Raw genomic sequence first — 15,106 nt, 5'->3', positions numbered from 1 at the left:
GTCACCAGTGGAAGGGGAAGCCCTTGGTTCTGCCAAGGCTGGACCCCCATGTTCTATATTGATTGTACTATGTTTATGCATACTCTTGAATTCCTGATCATTCCAAGACTTTTACAATGAAGGAGTGTTGAATTTTGTCAAATGCTATCTCAATATCTAATGAGATGATCATGTGGGTTTTTTTCTTTGAGTTTATTTATACAGTGGATTACATTGATGGATTTCCATATATTGAACCATCCCTGCATTCCTGGGATGAAGCTTACTTGATCATGGTGACTGATTTTTTTGATGTGTTCTTGGATTTGGTTTGCAAGTATTTTATTGAGTATTTTTGCATAGATAATCATTAGGGAAATTGGTCTTAAAGCTGCAAACAAACACCCTGTGATAAAATCCAGAGTTACCTATCTTTGGGATGTGGAGGAAAGGAAAAGACTTACTCCTTTCTGAGATGAAATGCTTGAAATAAACAGGTTTAGGGTTATATTTATCCTTGGTGTATTGACTGGCTTTGTGTGTCCACTTGACACAAGCTGGGGTTATCACAGAGAAAGGAGCCTCCCTTGAGGAAATGTCTTCATGAGATCCAGCTCTAAGGCACTTTCTTAATTAGGGATCAAGGATGGGAGGGCCCATTGTGGGCAGTGCCTTCCCTGGGCTAGTAGTCTCACATTTAGCGGTTATAAACTGACGGGATTTTTTTTAGAGAGAGTAGTTTCATTTGGCCAAATTCAGAAGCATAAGAAAAATTTGGGATGTAGGTAGACAGAGCTTGACAGCTCAGTCTATTTCAAGAAATGTAATACTTAAAAGAAGGAAAGATTAGGAAGAATGTTTGCAATGATTTAAAAAATATCATTACTGTGTATATCATAAAGTGCATATATTTTCATATTTTAACAACTCCAGAACCAGAACACATCTTGCAGTTGATGGCATTTTAGTATTTCATTTCTATGCTATGAGATGCATAATGTACTAATGGTGCATTTTATTATTGATATTGCCATCAACTTGATAAAATATGGGCATTGGATAAAATTAGGTGCATCCATTTTATGAGTGACTCAGCTAAGTAAAGGAAGCCATCTAAGTGGATATGAACGTGCAGGAGAAGGAAGTTGAAATAGACAATTTGAACAGCTTTATGCTTTGGTGCACAATTGAAGGGTGAATGTGAACTCTTCCTGTCATAATTTTTATGTTTAAACTAGAGGAAGAGGAAGAATGATGACTTTTGTTTGAAGGGAAAACTCAGTTATCAAAACTGAGAGGTATACAGTAGGAAAATGGCATGCTTATTGGAGGGACAGGTATTGCCAAAGGGAGAGGACTCAGAAAAGTTTGATCAGAAATGGGAGTTCCTGGGAGAGAAAGATAGAAAGACATGTATTTAAGACTCTGAAGGAGTATCCTCTGAGCACATTCTAGAAGGGAAACAAAGGTTATAGTTAAAATTGTTGGACCACTACCCAAAGACTATACATGGACTGACCCTGGGCTCCAACCTCATAGGTAGCAATGAATAGCCTAGTAAGAGCACCAGTGGAAGAGGAAGCCCTTGGTCCTGCCAAGACTGAACCCCCAGTGAACATGATTGTTGGGGGAGGATGGGGAGGGGAACACCCAGAAAGAAGGGGAGGGGGAGGAGTTAGGGGGATGTTGGCCCGGAAACCGGGAAGGGGAATAACAATCGAAATGTAAGTAAGAAATACTCAAGTTAATAAAGATGGAAAAAACAATTGTTGGACCAATGAAACCCATAAAACTTGACTGTGGGTAGTGAGGGCAGTAGCTATGCATATTGGTAGATAATGGCCTGAGATACTGGGAGGAAGCTAAATTTCTTAGATGTTCTCAAGGGTCACAGAGAAAAGACACCAAGTACACCAAGTAACAGTGGTATGAATGAAAGGAAGGCATTAACTCTGGAAGAAGTCAGAAAATCATGCACAAGAATAAAGCTAAAGAAGCAAGAAAAAAAAATCTACCAACTACCCTGGCCTCACAGAACTCATTTAGCCCTCTTGAGAATCCACTGTTTGCTGTTACTATCTTCAGCTTGCAGAGAGGAAAATAGAAGCTTAGCCTTGTGCAACTAATACAGTATTTGAGTAATGAGTTGGCACTCGGAGCATCTCTTTCCTAGGAGACACTGTGTTCTATGGCAAGGCTTTGGTACTCCATCAATGCCATAATGGAAGAGCCACAGTGGAGCCAGTGACATAAGCCAACTAAGGTCCAGAGTGAGTATGCAGGGCCAGGGGCAATTTCTCAGAGGATTCCTGTGTACCTTGGAATGGTATTCAGGTCACAATGTATTGTGTAGCTCTTACCACCTTGGAGATGTACAGAGAAGGACCAAATAGCCACGGTGTTTATTTGGAAGCTCTGAACTCTTGCACTGTGAGACTACGAGACAGGAGATAAGAAAATGTTACAAATAACCTGTTAAAGTAGGATCCTTTGACCCTAACCCTGATATGTAGATCTTCACTACAAAGTCTAGCTTTTTATTTCAATTTCTTTCTTTTTTCTTTTGGTTGAAATCAAAAGTTTGAGAAATATTTATTTCTAAAGTAAATTTGAATCCTTTAAGCTACATTCAAATATAATAGAGGAAAGAAGAAACTGATCTGTTAAACTCGTGTAGATCAGCAATGACAGAATGCTAACTTGAACCTAGTTCTTTCTGATTACAAAGCTATTGGACTTTGGCCCAGACAGAATTGCCTTTCTTTTTATTACAGAGCAGTATTTTTTAAACATGAATATCAATATAGTCAAATTAAAAATAGTAAATCTGTATCAGCACAGACTAAAAATACAAGGTGCAATAGTAAAAATAGAAGATACAAATTGTTAGAATAATGGATAATAAAATTTTGGTTTTTTTTTAAAAAAAACATTATGCTAGTTTAACCAAAAACTAATATCATTTTCAGTCATCTGTAGATTGAAGACAAGCTAGATCACACATTTAATGATGTTTATTATAAATCACATTCAAAGATGAAAATTTCATTTAAGGACCTATAAATATGGGCTTCCTGGGCTATCGTCCTATTTAATTTTTCATAACACAATCTAACAAGTATTGTAATAAAGAAAGCTAAAACATTACATATGAGGAATCCATTATATTCATTATGCCTACCTTGCGGTCCCATAGTTTATGCTACATGGAGGAATGTGACTGGGAGATGTTTGGGGAGCCACTCCTTTAGGCTCTTACCTTTCACTTCGTTGGTCATGTAAATGCAAGCAGAAGAGGAAGAGGTTGCAAGATACCTTAGGCTGAGTAATTTATAAATGTTATTGCTCTTACTTCTATAAGCTGAAAGGTCCCAGAATAAAGCACTAGCATATCCACATATAATGAAGAAATGTCTTCTAATCTATAAAAAAAATATCTTTTCACTACATCTTTACATGGTAGGAGAGGCAGCAGCTCGCTCCTGGGTCTCTTTTCTAATACCTTAATCTCATTCTTGAGATGATTTTTATGACATGATCCCCTTTCAAATGTCCCACTTCTTAAGTCAATTCATCCTGAGGGCTATTGCACACAATTTCTAGGGGAACCATGAGCAAATACCTCTTTATCGTACATATGAACTAGTAGTACACCTAAGCAATGACTCTTTTCCAATCTAGCTCAGTGAATCGGTGAACTTTTAATGCCACGGGAACAGGAGTTACTCAAAGTCAACTACACCACAGAAAAACTCCTATGCCAGCATGGGTGAAGATTCCCAAACTTTGCATCCTTAGAACTCTTTGTTCAACTGTCAAGCAGCTTGGCTAGCAGGAATTCCTCAGCAACATATCCTACTCTATAACCTTGGGGGAATGAGAGGTGACTCTTTTAACTTCCAGAGGTTCCTATGTCTAGTAAGTTGCACGGGCTTCCTGTCTTCCTCCAAGAAAGAGTATTTTAATACTGAGGAAAATGGCTCTACGGCAGGTATAAAATCAAAGCATAGAAACTTGAGATGTGGAGGGTTGGTGACATAGCTCCATTTGTAGTGTGCTTACCTAACATGCAAGAGAGATCTGGATTTATCCCCAGCAATGCACAGGAGGCATGCACGTCTATAATTCCAGCACTCAGGAGGTAGAGGCAGGAGGATGAAGTTTCAAGCTCATCTTCAGATAGCATGGGCTATATAAGATCCCATCTCAAAAATCTTATTTTTAAATGAACAAAAAAAGAAAAAAGGAAAAAGAAAAGGAAAAGGAAATAGAATTTGGGTGGAGAAAGCAGACCTGCATTTCACTGTGCTGAATCTATTACGAACACATTCGTATGCATTCGTCTGTGTGGCATTCGTCCCTGTTTTACAGATGGCACTAGTGACTTAAATTGTCCAAGTTGCTAAGAGCATATGCCAGGAAGGAAATCTATGATACCAATGCCAGGTTTTACAATTCTAGTGCCATAACCCTTCTCGGGTTAAATTGAAGCCATTTCCCAACAGAAAATGGGCCATTACTGAAGACAGGGCCTCACACTTACCCTTCACCTAAGTTCCTTCTGTAAGAGATGATTTCTGGGGAAATAGATTCCCTTTCAAGTTTTCTCTCCTGCCTCTAATAGTTCCACTCAGTAGCCTCACACTAGAATCACTGACTGATGGGCATGACGGGAATCAACTTGGCCAGTGGAGACAAGTATTAAGCATGTACAAAAAAGTGCTGCCCTTATTTTTCCTTACTATAGCCTTTCTACTTTAAAAGGAAAGAAATGAGATTTTTAAAACTTCAAGGAAAGGCCAATATGATGGCTCAGTAGATTAAGTTGCTTGCTGTCATGCCCCACGTCCTGAGTTTATTTCCTGGATTCCACACGATAGAAGATGGTCTCCTGAAGTTTGTCCTCAGATATGTATGTGTACACATACACACACACACACACATACACACACATACACACACATACACACACACACTATAAATAGAGTAGATAAAACAAGGAAAACAATGCATTACTGCTTTACCTAGAACTAAAGATTGCTCAGCAGGACAATGATGTGACAGACTGACTTCCAGTTTTATCCAAGTCCCAAGAGAAATGAGACAGGCAGCTGGAGGCAGGAGACCCCTGGGCAGCTGATGCATTCCACCATGTGATGAAGTTTCTGAAACAGAAGGCTACATTCTTCCCTAGTTCTTAGCCAGCCTTGTTCTGCAATCATATGATATGACTTTCAAGCAAAACATCTTTTCCGAAACATTCTCAACTGTTGGGTAATTTCGTAAAAGTTCAATGTGCCTGTGTACTTAACCATTAATGCACACATGTCAAAGGTACGCTTTATTTAGACCTAGAGATGAGGAGCAGAAGATTTCTAAAATTGTCACTACCTCTTGGTATTCATCTCTCATAAACCCCAAAGTGCCCTACACCCCTGCTCTAGGTCAGGAAGGCTGATTGAAAACTCACGTTAGCAATGGGACTTGGCCATTGGGGGGACTGGAAAGATATCTCAGGGGTTAAGAGCTTGCAAAGTGCCCTAGTATGGTTCCTAGCATGCCTTGCGGGGAGACTCACAGACCATCTGTAACTGCAACTGAATTAAAATATTAAACTTGAAAATGAAATGGGGCCACTCTGCCAGTCTAAGGCTTACCTTGTCTCCTCCTGATCAGCCCTTCCTGGAGTGGCCTGGCTGCTGATATTGGAACAACTTCCTAGCTCCTCTCTTTGTCTTCATACTCCTCTTGAAACTTGTCCCTAGTCACTGGTTTTCAAACTTCCATTTGTCTTTCAACACATCTAGAGGATAACATACTCTTATCTGTCATAGTGGCCTTCTATAGGAACATCTCTCTTATTGTCCTGCCTGTGTGCTCACTGCCTAGGATACCCTCTCTTGAATTTCTGTAATTCTTCAGGAAAGATGCAAAGTCTATTCCATACCATTCAGGACCTCCTTTTCTCAGAAGTTTTTCTACTAGATAGTCAGTGGAAAATGCCGAGCTATAAAGATTCAGGGGCCAGTAAGTTTCAAAGGGCTGTGTGCAGAGTCACCTAGAGAGCTTGCTCTAATAGTTTCTGATTGAATAATCAGGACACGAGATATCTTTTCCAACTAGTCCCCTGGCATGCCAGGCCTGCTGAGCCAGGGACCTGACTGACTAGTATGAAGTCAGGCAGCTGTAATCATCTGCCCCAATTTGCAGGCATATTCACATGTTAACTGAAGACTTTACTGGGAGTGAACTGATTCAACTGTGCTTAAAGTTTGCTTGCATTGAGTCAAAGACAGCCCAGCTCTGCTCACTACCAGCCAGTTCTATCATTTCTTTTATTTATTTTTTTTTAAAAAACAAAGGACTTATTCAGTGAGGATTCGAACCCAGAGACTATGAAAGAAAAAAAAAACATGGTAGTTGGCCTACAAGTCCCACTGCATTCAGGGTCCTGGCATAGAAAAGTGAGTTATGAGCAAAAGGGAAAATCGAAGGAAGCCCTGTAATTGTGTCTGTTCAAATGTTCAAGAACAGGAGCCATCTTCTGGACCCATTAAAACCAGAAACATTGGCATGTTCAGAAATAATTCCAGTTAATCCCCATTAGAAATAACGGAGTTAACCATGCGTAAGAGCAAGAAATTAAATTTAGGAATAAAATTCAACAGGAAGGGCTGGAGGAAGGGGACTAGGAACCCTGGAAGGGAGGAGATAAGACACTTCCAGCTGATGTTCCCTCTGGGGATTTGAAATGAGTATGAGCTGTAAGCATCTGGTTTACTAAAACTGTATGGAAAGACCACCCCATTCTCATTCTCAATCTAGCAAAATAACAGACAGTGGATGAGATGGTCCAGGGAAGATGCCACTCGAGATAGCTGTAAACTTCTGTAGCGTTAACGTTTGCCTCTTCCTGGTTGCAGAAATGCAATGTTTATATTCTAATAGTAGGCTATAACATTATTGGAGTGATGGGATCCACAAGGTGGGAAAGTAGGCTAGCTCAAAAACCCTGGCAGTATATAGACACAAATCCTAAAGTATCTGAGGAGCAAATGTACAACAAGCAGGTTTTGTATCTGAAGTGTCTTTGAAGTCTGCCATTAAAACCAAAAATACACAAATATGTAAAAATAGGGTTTGCTTGCCTTAGCCCACTGGTAGCCTATCTCTTCTCTAAGCAGTGATTCCAAGTCTCAAAATAAACAGATTGTTCACTTTCTCCAGTGAGAACAGAGCCTGCACCCTCTCTGTGGGGCCCCGAGGTAAGCCTGTTCCACCAGGCTGGCTCCCAGAAAGACATCGACATGTGTAGAATGTTTAGCACAGCCTATCCTGGGTGCAGGCAAACACAAGGTTATACTCCAAAGAAATGTTCAGAATCGAATCCGTGATATTTTCAAGAGGAAATCTGAGATATATTTGCAAGAAGTCAGTGTTGCAGGGCTCTTGCTTTGGAAGTAGTTCTTGGCACTTAGCGGGCTCATTCCCTGTGCAGAGACTTTGAGAGGGAGCCAAATACCAACGTGACCATCGAGTTGTTTAGTAGATTGTAGATGATCAGTGTGACTGTGTGTGTCTGGGTGTGTTCGTATGTCTGAATGTGTATGTTTATGCGTGTATGCATACATCTTCTCTATGAGTTATTTGTAACTTACAGTACAAAGTGCCTGTTTCCTATGTAAAATGCCCTTGCACTCCATAGCCACAGTCATTCTTGCCTGGTTCACAGCTCAGTTTAATTGGCATGTCTTTAAAGTGTCCACTCAGAACACTGGGATCAAAGTAGATCGTCTTGTAAATCATCTCATTGCTTCCATTTCATTCTTGTTAAAAATAAATTTACATAATTTTTAATTAATATACATTTGGACATTTATTTAATGCCTGTTTCCCTGAGGATGAATCTGAACCAATTTTTACAATCATAGACAAAATGATTTACTATTGGAAACTAGGAAATAATAGTTACATCGTGGATGTATATAGGAGCTGGTGAACAAGTATATAATGAACATTATATATATATGAAAATACTTTTGTGACCAATACTGATATTGCTTTTATCAACTGTATTCTAATTTGAAGTTCTGTTTTTGTTATATGTAAATGTTATTTTGATTTAGAAAGCATTACATATGCTGACATATAAATTGTTACTTTTTAATATCAATCATTTGTTAGTAAAACAACAAATATTATTACAACTATATTATTACCACTTAGTGTTCTGGTTTGTAGATGGACACAGAATTTAAAATTTGTGCTGGTAAAGTGGCTAAACTGGTGAACTCAGTTCGGATTGAAACTTAATTTTTAATCCTTAGATGGCATTTTCCTGGAGGTAGTCAAACATTTATTTTTGTCCTCCATCAAGATTTAGAGGAGAGGATTTTTAATTTCTAGTTCGTTTGGTTTTCCTAGCAATGCTGGATGATAAGAACTGTGTTTAACATTAGGCTCTGGATAAATCATAAATATTCAATAGCTCCCAACTGTGCACAAAACTGTGTTGAGCTTTGGATCAGGACAGGAGTAGACTGCTGCTTTGCCAGTCTCCCTGCTTCACCCTTTTTATAAGCCTCTTCCCCTACCCACAATGAGGTTGCCTCTTGTTAGTCAATTAGGTATCTGCGGGTCAGCCTCACGAACCCAAGGAATGCAAAAACTGTATAGGTAAACAAGAATATATGAAAGGAAATGACCCAGTATGTAGGAAATAAAAGAATCAATAAATTCTACTGCCTGGCATTAAGAGATCATACTATCATTTATCTATCTATTATCCATTTATATCTATTTATTATCTATCTATCTCTCTATCATTCATCTATTGTTCTTATATGCATGTGTGTGTCTATACCTGTGTAGCCAAAAATCAAAATTATCTCTCTTCTTGGCTCACAACCCACCTTTTTGAAGCAAACTCTTACTGAATACTGTTTCATTGATTTGGCTAGGCTGGCAGTCAATGAGATTCAGGAATCCACCTGTCTGTGAATTCCTGTGGGTGTGTCACACTTATGTGGTCAAATCTTGTATTTTACATGAATGCTGTAAATTTAGACTCAGGCCTTCATGCATGTGCATCAGGTCATTTTCCCAGCCCCTGGAAACACATTCAGAGCATAGAATCAAAATTTCCCTTTTCCCACTTGACATTTCTCTCCCAAAGTGAAATTACTCCCTTTTTGTAGGTAAAATGTGGGGAAAATCAGAGACTACTGGGCCTTCTTTTTAAGAACCATCTCTAATTCAGGCAAATCAGCAAATAAATGAAGGGTAGGCATTCCAAGTGAGATGTGCATTTCCTTTGTGAGGATAACCCATGTCTAGGTGACTTGATTTTGTATATTTCTCATTGATCTCAGCTACTTTTCTAAGATGGCCTTATTCTGAGGCCATGGGGCTCATAGCTACCAGTAGAGTCTCGAAAGGAGATATGAAAACTCTCAGGAGGAAAAACATCTGAATCAGTTAACTCAGAATCTTTTCAGGACCTCCGATTTGAAGACATTAAGTTTCCTTAGGTCTGTTCAGTGAACATTCATGTTAGACTGTGACTCTGAGGCAAAATCTGAGGCAAGTTAGAAAAAAATAACTCTGCTGGGGAGATAGCTTAATGCCTGTAAAGCATTTGCCTCACAGGCATGAAGAACTGAGCTTGATCTAGTGTGTGTCTGGAACCCTGGTACAGGGCAAGGAGTGGAGTGAAGATAATTAATCCAGGGGACATGCTGGCTAGCCAGTCTAATTCAAACACCAAGCTTCACAATCTTTGGTGGTAGTGGTGTAATGGTGATGATGATGATGATGATGATGATGATGATGATGATGATGATGATGGTGGTGGTGGTGGTGGTGATAATGATGATATAATAATGTAAGCAAAAAGTTGTTAGAATCTGGCTCCAGAGATCCCCTCAGGGGTGGGCACACACCAAGTCTGTATACATGCCATGCAAATGCATATACACGCACAAACATACATACACACATACACACTAAGAAAAGAAGATCAATTGATATAGTATAATAAATACAATAATGTAATAAAAATAAGAAATCACTAATGCAGCCTTCAAAAAGATTTTCCTTAAGAAAAATAAGAGCGCAAGGTTCAATTCCACTCTGTTCTCTCACAGTGCGTTTTGCTATATTAGGGTGAAAATCACATCAACTGTTTTGCCCTGAAAACTGTCTGTTTCCCTGCTTTGTTTTACAGCATCTTTACTTCTACGGAGATGATTTTTCTAGGACACCTTGCTAATATTTTCAGGGCTCAAACATTAAACATAGGTTCTGGTGCCAAATAGTATAGAAAGTTTTGCAAAAGTACGAAAGGGGAAGAGCGATGGGTTTATTTTAAGGTCATAAAATTTTTATTAGTTTTTCTCCCTCCTCTGCACTGGTTGCTCTTGCTTTAAAAGTCTTCTGGCATTTAACTGGCAATAAAAGAGGCAACACAAACCGTTCCTTCCTTCAGATTGTGCAATTTTATAGCTCTGTTTTAGAGTGACCAAATATGCCTCTTTAAAAACATGCATGTTCAACTACCTTCTTTTCATAAAGCAGTAGTATCATTATCTGGCCAACATGGGGTAAGTAACAGACTGGGTTTTGTATGTGCCTCAAGTTTTTCAAAGCTACTTAGCCCCAGTCTGAAATGAAGTGACACTGCTATGTGGATTCTTCAGCCAGGCAATGCCAGGCAGCTAAATCAAAGACGGCTGAGCTCCTTTTGAATCCGATCCATCGAGACAGCGTAAGTAAATTCAGCCTGTTAGCCCACAGCTACTATACTGACAGCTGGAACTCTCAAGACCTCAGCTGTATGATTTTTTTATGCAGTGTAAATGTAGAACCATTACATTATTGTTTTAAAGTTGGTGACATGAGTCAATGCTTCTTCCCCATTCAATAGGTACCAAAATGTTTGCTCACACAGGGAATGCCATTCAAAACAAGGATAAGCTTGATATCACTGCGGTGATGCCACTCTCCTGGTTTAAAGGCTTTCCTATGCGTCTTCACACAGAAGTAAACACCACACGCTAATGAATCATTATCAACCAGAGAATTCAGGTCCAGCATGTTACCCAGGAAGAAAAGAAAGACTGGATTTTAAAGGAGCTGTCACGTGTAAAGGTAAACCTTGAAGAATTTGGAGGAAAAGATGTTTTTTCCAGTATGTTTTGCCTCCAAGGGAAGTAAAGCAATAAAGTCCATTATTAAATAACTCCTGCTTTCCACATCTTTTCATTGCTTTTATTTGTTTGTCCATTTTATTTCTAGAAGTGGTCTGAAATGAAAAGATTATTGTCTAGTATTTGGGATTACTGAAATAGTTTCTACCCTCTCTTCCACTCTTTCACATCCTTACCAACTTTTCTCTAAGGATTTCTTATCTCTTTGCCATAGCTACACAGCATAATTAGACTTAACTCTCTCTCTCTCTCTCTCTCTCTCTCTCTCTCTCTCTCTCTCTCTCTCTCTCTCTGTGTGTGTGTGTGTGTGTGTGTGTGTGTGTGTGTGTAAGACTCTGTTCCCAGACCTCAGAAACACATGTTTGAAACAGGTCTCTCACAGGCTTGGTCCATTCTAAGCAGGCTAGCCTGGCTGACCAGCAAACTCCAGAGATCTCATGTCTCTCTATGCCCAGTGCTGGAGTTACAAGGTCATGCGACCCAATCCTCCTTTTCTTCATGGGTTCTGCAGATCAAACTCTGATTTTCATGACTAAATAAAATTCTTTTGTACTGATTGAACTATCACCCTTGCCCTTGCATTTCTTTTTTAAAAATTTAAGCCGAGTTTATTTTAATAATATTTCAAAGTATAATCTAATTACTAATACCACTAGAAAAAATTGATATTTCCTTCATCAGTAAAAGCTACAAGTAATACATAGAAACACAAAAGGCAATGGAGGATACGCTTGTATGGTTGAGACACTGTATGTTTGAAAATGCCGATTAATGATCTCTCGTGAGATACAGGAGTTAATATCATGGAGACTTGGATATCAGGTTACAAATGAGATACACACAAAGAACTTGATTCTTCCTCCATGAACTAAGAAACCATAAGTGATCATTTGTTCAAACACAACACAAAGGGATGACCCAGAGCCTATGATTTCCTGCTCCATCCATTAAACCCCTGGTTCTCAACCTTTGTCATTCTGTGATCCCTGACTACAGCTCCTCAAGCAGTGGGGATCACCAGCCATAAAATTAATTGTTGCTGTTTCATAACTGTAGTTTTGCTGCTGTTATGAATTACAAATTTAATATCTGATATTCAGGATGTCTGCACTGTAGTCCCTTTTTAAAAGGTGATTTGACCCCCAAATGGCATCGTGACTCAGAGACTGAAAACCACAGCCCTAAGTCTTTATTCCATCAGCAGATTTTGTACAATTTGTCATGAAAATATGTTACAGCCTTTAGTATTCTTACTAGCTCCACAGAGTGAACCCCTCTTCTGTCTTCATCCAACCTCCTCCCACTGCTGATCCTGATTTTCACACCACCATGGGTTCCTACCTGTTTCTCTTTCCGTTATTTCTGTTTCTATTCAACTTTTCCCTATTTTGGAGTTTCGAGTATGGAGGAGTTCACGCCTTTTGGTGTTGTCTGTGCATCAAACACAGAATGAAATCTAATATATTAGACTGGGTTACAAATAGCTTCCTGAATTGTGTGCCCTACATTCCTAGATTTTCCTTTGTGCTTCCATTGCTCTTTTTCTTATCCGTTGTCTCACATGCTCCATTTTTTATTTTGTTTTTTTGTTCTTTACTTTTCTTGCAGTATTTTTATTGGATATTTATTTATTTATTTATATTTCAAATGTTTTTCCCCTTTCCCAGTTTCCCATTCATAAACGCCCTATCTCATCCCCCTCCTCCTTCTTCTATGATGGTGTTCCCCACCCACCCACCCCTTCCTGCCTCCCCACTCTGACATTCCCCTACACTGGTGGATCGAGCCTTGGCAGGACCAAGGGCTTCTCCTCCCATTGGTGCCCAACAAGGCTATCCTCTGCTACATATGCAGCTGGAGCTATGGGTCCCGCCATGTGTACTCTTTGGATGGTAGTTTAGTCCCTGGGAGCTCTGGTTGGTTGGATTAGTTGTTCTTATGGGGTTGCAAACCCCTTCAGCTCCTTCAGTCCTTTCTCTATATCCTCCACAGGGGGACCCTGTTCTCAGTCCAATGGTTGGCTGCCAGCGTCCGCCTCTGTATTTGTCATGCTCTGGCAGGAGCTGTTAGGAGACAGCTATATCAGGCTCCTGTCAGCATGCACTTCTTGGCATCAGCAATATTGTCTGGGTTTGGTAGCTATATATGGGATGCATCCCCAGGTAGGGCAGTCTCTGAATGGCCTTTTTATGTAATACTATTTTATCTTCCCCATTATTAATCAAGAATGTTATAATAATATTATTTAATTTATTTGGGAAATTCAAGAGTACTGGTATCTTGTGTGTAATATTTATTATATTATGATTTCCCTAATGCTGCGGTGTTTATCTTTGGATAATTTTGCAACTTCCCATCATAGGCAGTGTAAGCAGAAATTCAATATCTTGTAGTTGTGAAGTAGAACCAGACCCGTTCTGTTAAAATATCTCCTAAGCATTATTCAATCTATCCCATTTGTATATATTTTCACAACAATTTCTTTTCCATCTTTATAATTACCCAATGTAGTTTTACTTACATCTTAATTAGAAAAATTAAACGAACAGGGCAGTGGTGGTGTACACCTTGAATCCCAGCAGTCAGGAGCCAGAAGCAGGTGATCTCTGTGAGTTTGAAGCCAGCCTGGTCCACAAAGCAAGTTCCAGAATAGCCAGCAGGCAGGATTACACAGGCAAACTCTGTCTCAAAAAATAAAACAAAACAAAAGGAAAATTACATTTATAATAATTTAATCTATTTGTCTCTTTTTATCTTCAGTAATTATTTCTGTGTTACAATGGAGTTCTTTTTTGGCCTGATGATAATACAATCTACACTTTAATATATAATAATAAATACAAATTGTCTCATTACTTACATGAGATATACACATATACACAAGAAATATCTGTTTATACATTTGTATGTTTATGTATATTATATTATACATATATGAATTATAATGACATATATATATAATGACATATATACATTAAGACGAAAAACTAAAATTGGTTTAAAAAATTTATTTGAATTGCCAAATTATTAAATTTTTGTTAATTTTCATTATTATTATTTTATTCTCTGTATATGGATTTTTCTCTGTGCATATGTATGTCTGTGGATTATGACGGGTGCATGCAAAAGCCAGGAAAGACCATCAAATCTCCTAGGACTGGAGTTACAGGCAGTTGTGAGCTGCCATTTTGGGTATTGGCTCCTCTGGAAGAGCAGCCAATGCCCTTAACCACTGAATTATCTCTCAAGACCCCCCAGTTTCTTTTATTATTTTCATTTCCTTTTCCTCATACAAAGCAATTAGCTAGACATTTGAAAATCTGCTATCAAAATATTTATATTTCATCCTGCATGCCTTCTTACTGATTTCTCTTTCTAGGATTTCAGTTGTCTTTCATCAACAATCATCCCCAAACTTCAACTGCTCAATTTGATAAAGAAATAATGTATCATTTTAAAATCTTACTGTTTGGAGAGACATGTTGAAATCTTTTTTTTTTATTAACTTGAGTATTTCTTATATACATTTCGAGTGTTATTCCCTTTCCCGCTATCCGGGCAAACATCCCCCGCCCCCCTCCCCTTCCTTATGGGTGTTCCCCTCCCAACCCTCCCCCCATTGCCGCCCTCCCCCCACCAGTCTAGTTCACTGGGGGTTCAGTCTTAGCAGGACCCAGGGCTTCTCCTTCCACTGGTGCTCTTACTAGGATATTCATTGCTACCTATGAGGTCAGAGTCCAGGGTCAGTCCATGTATAGTCTTTAGGTAGTGGCTTAGTCCCTGTAAGCTCTGGTTGCTTAGCATTGTTGTACATATGGGGTCTCGAGCCCCTTCAAGATCTTCCAGTTCTTTCTCTGATTCCTTCAACGGGGGTCCTATTCTCAGTTCAGTGGTTTGCTGCTGGCATTCGCCTCTGTATT

At 39.1% G+C, this 15,106-nt stretch overlaps 1 long non-coding RNA gene across 4 annotated transcripts in view; it reads right to left on the bottom strand.

Annotated features, from left to right (window-relative positions):
- The window catches only part of LOC102554523 (uncharacterized), a 74,300-nt gene that overhangs the window by 37,846 nt on the left and 21,348 nt on the right, over positions 1-15,106 (bottom strand). For 3 of the 4 annotated variants that reach the window (XR_010059496.1, XR_010059498.1, XR_010059497.1), the window contains exon 3: positions 13,708-13,867. This is a non-coding gene — a long non-coding RNA (uncharacterized LOC102554523). Of the gene's footprint in view, positions 1-1,663; positions 2,416-13,707; positions 13,868-15,106 lie in introns of those variants that run through there. The other variant, XR_596840.3, reaches the window with a different exon arrangement.

This window comes from Rattus norvegicus, chromosome 17, assembly GCF_036323735.1.
Source record: "Rattus norvegicus strain BN/NHsdMcwi chromosome 17, GRCr8, whole genome shotgun sequence".
NCBI lineage: Eukaryota > Metazoa > Chordata > Mammalia > Rodentia > Muridae > Rattus > Rattus norvegicus.
Note: the sequence above shows the minus strand (reverse complement) of the source record. Positions and strands in the feature narration are given on the sequence as shown.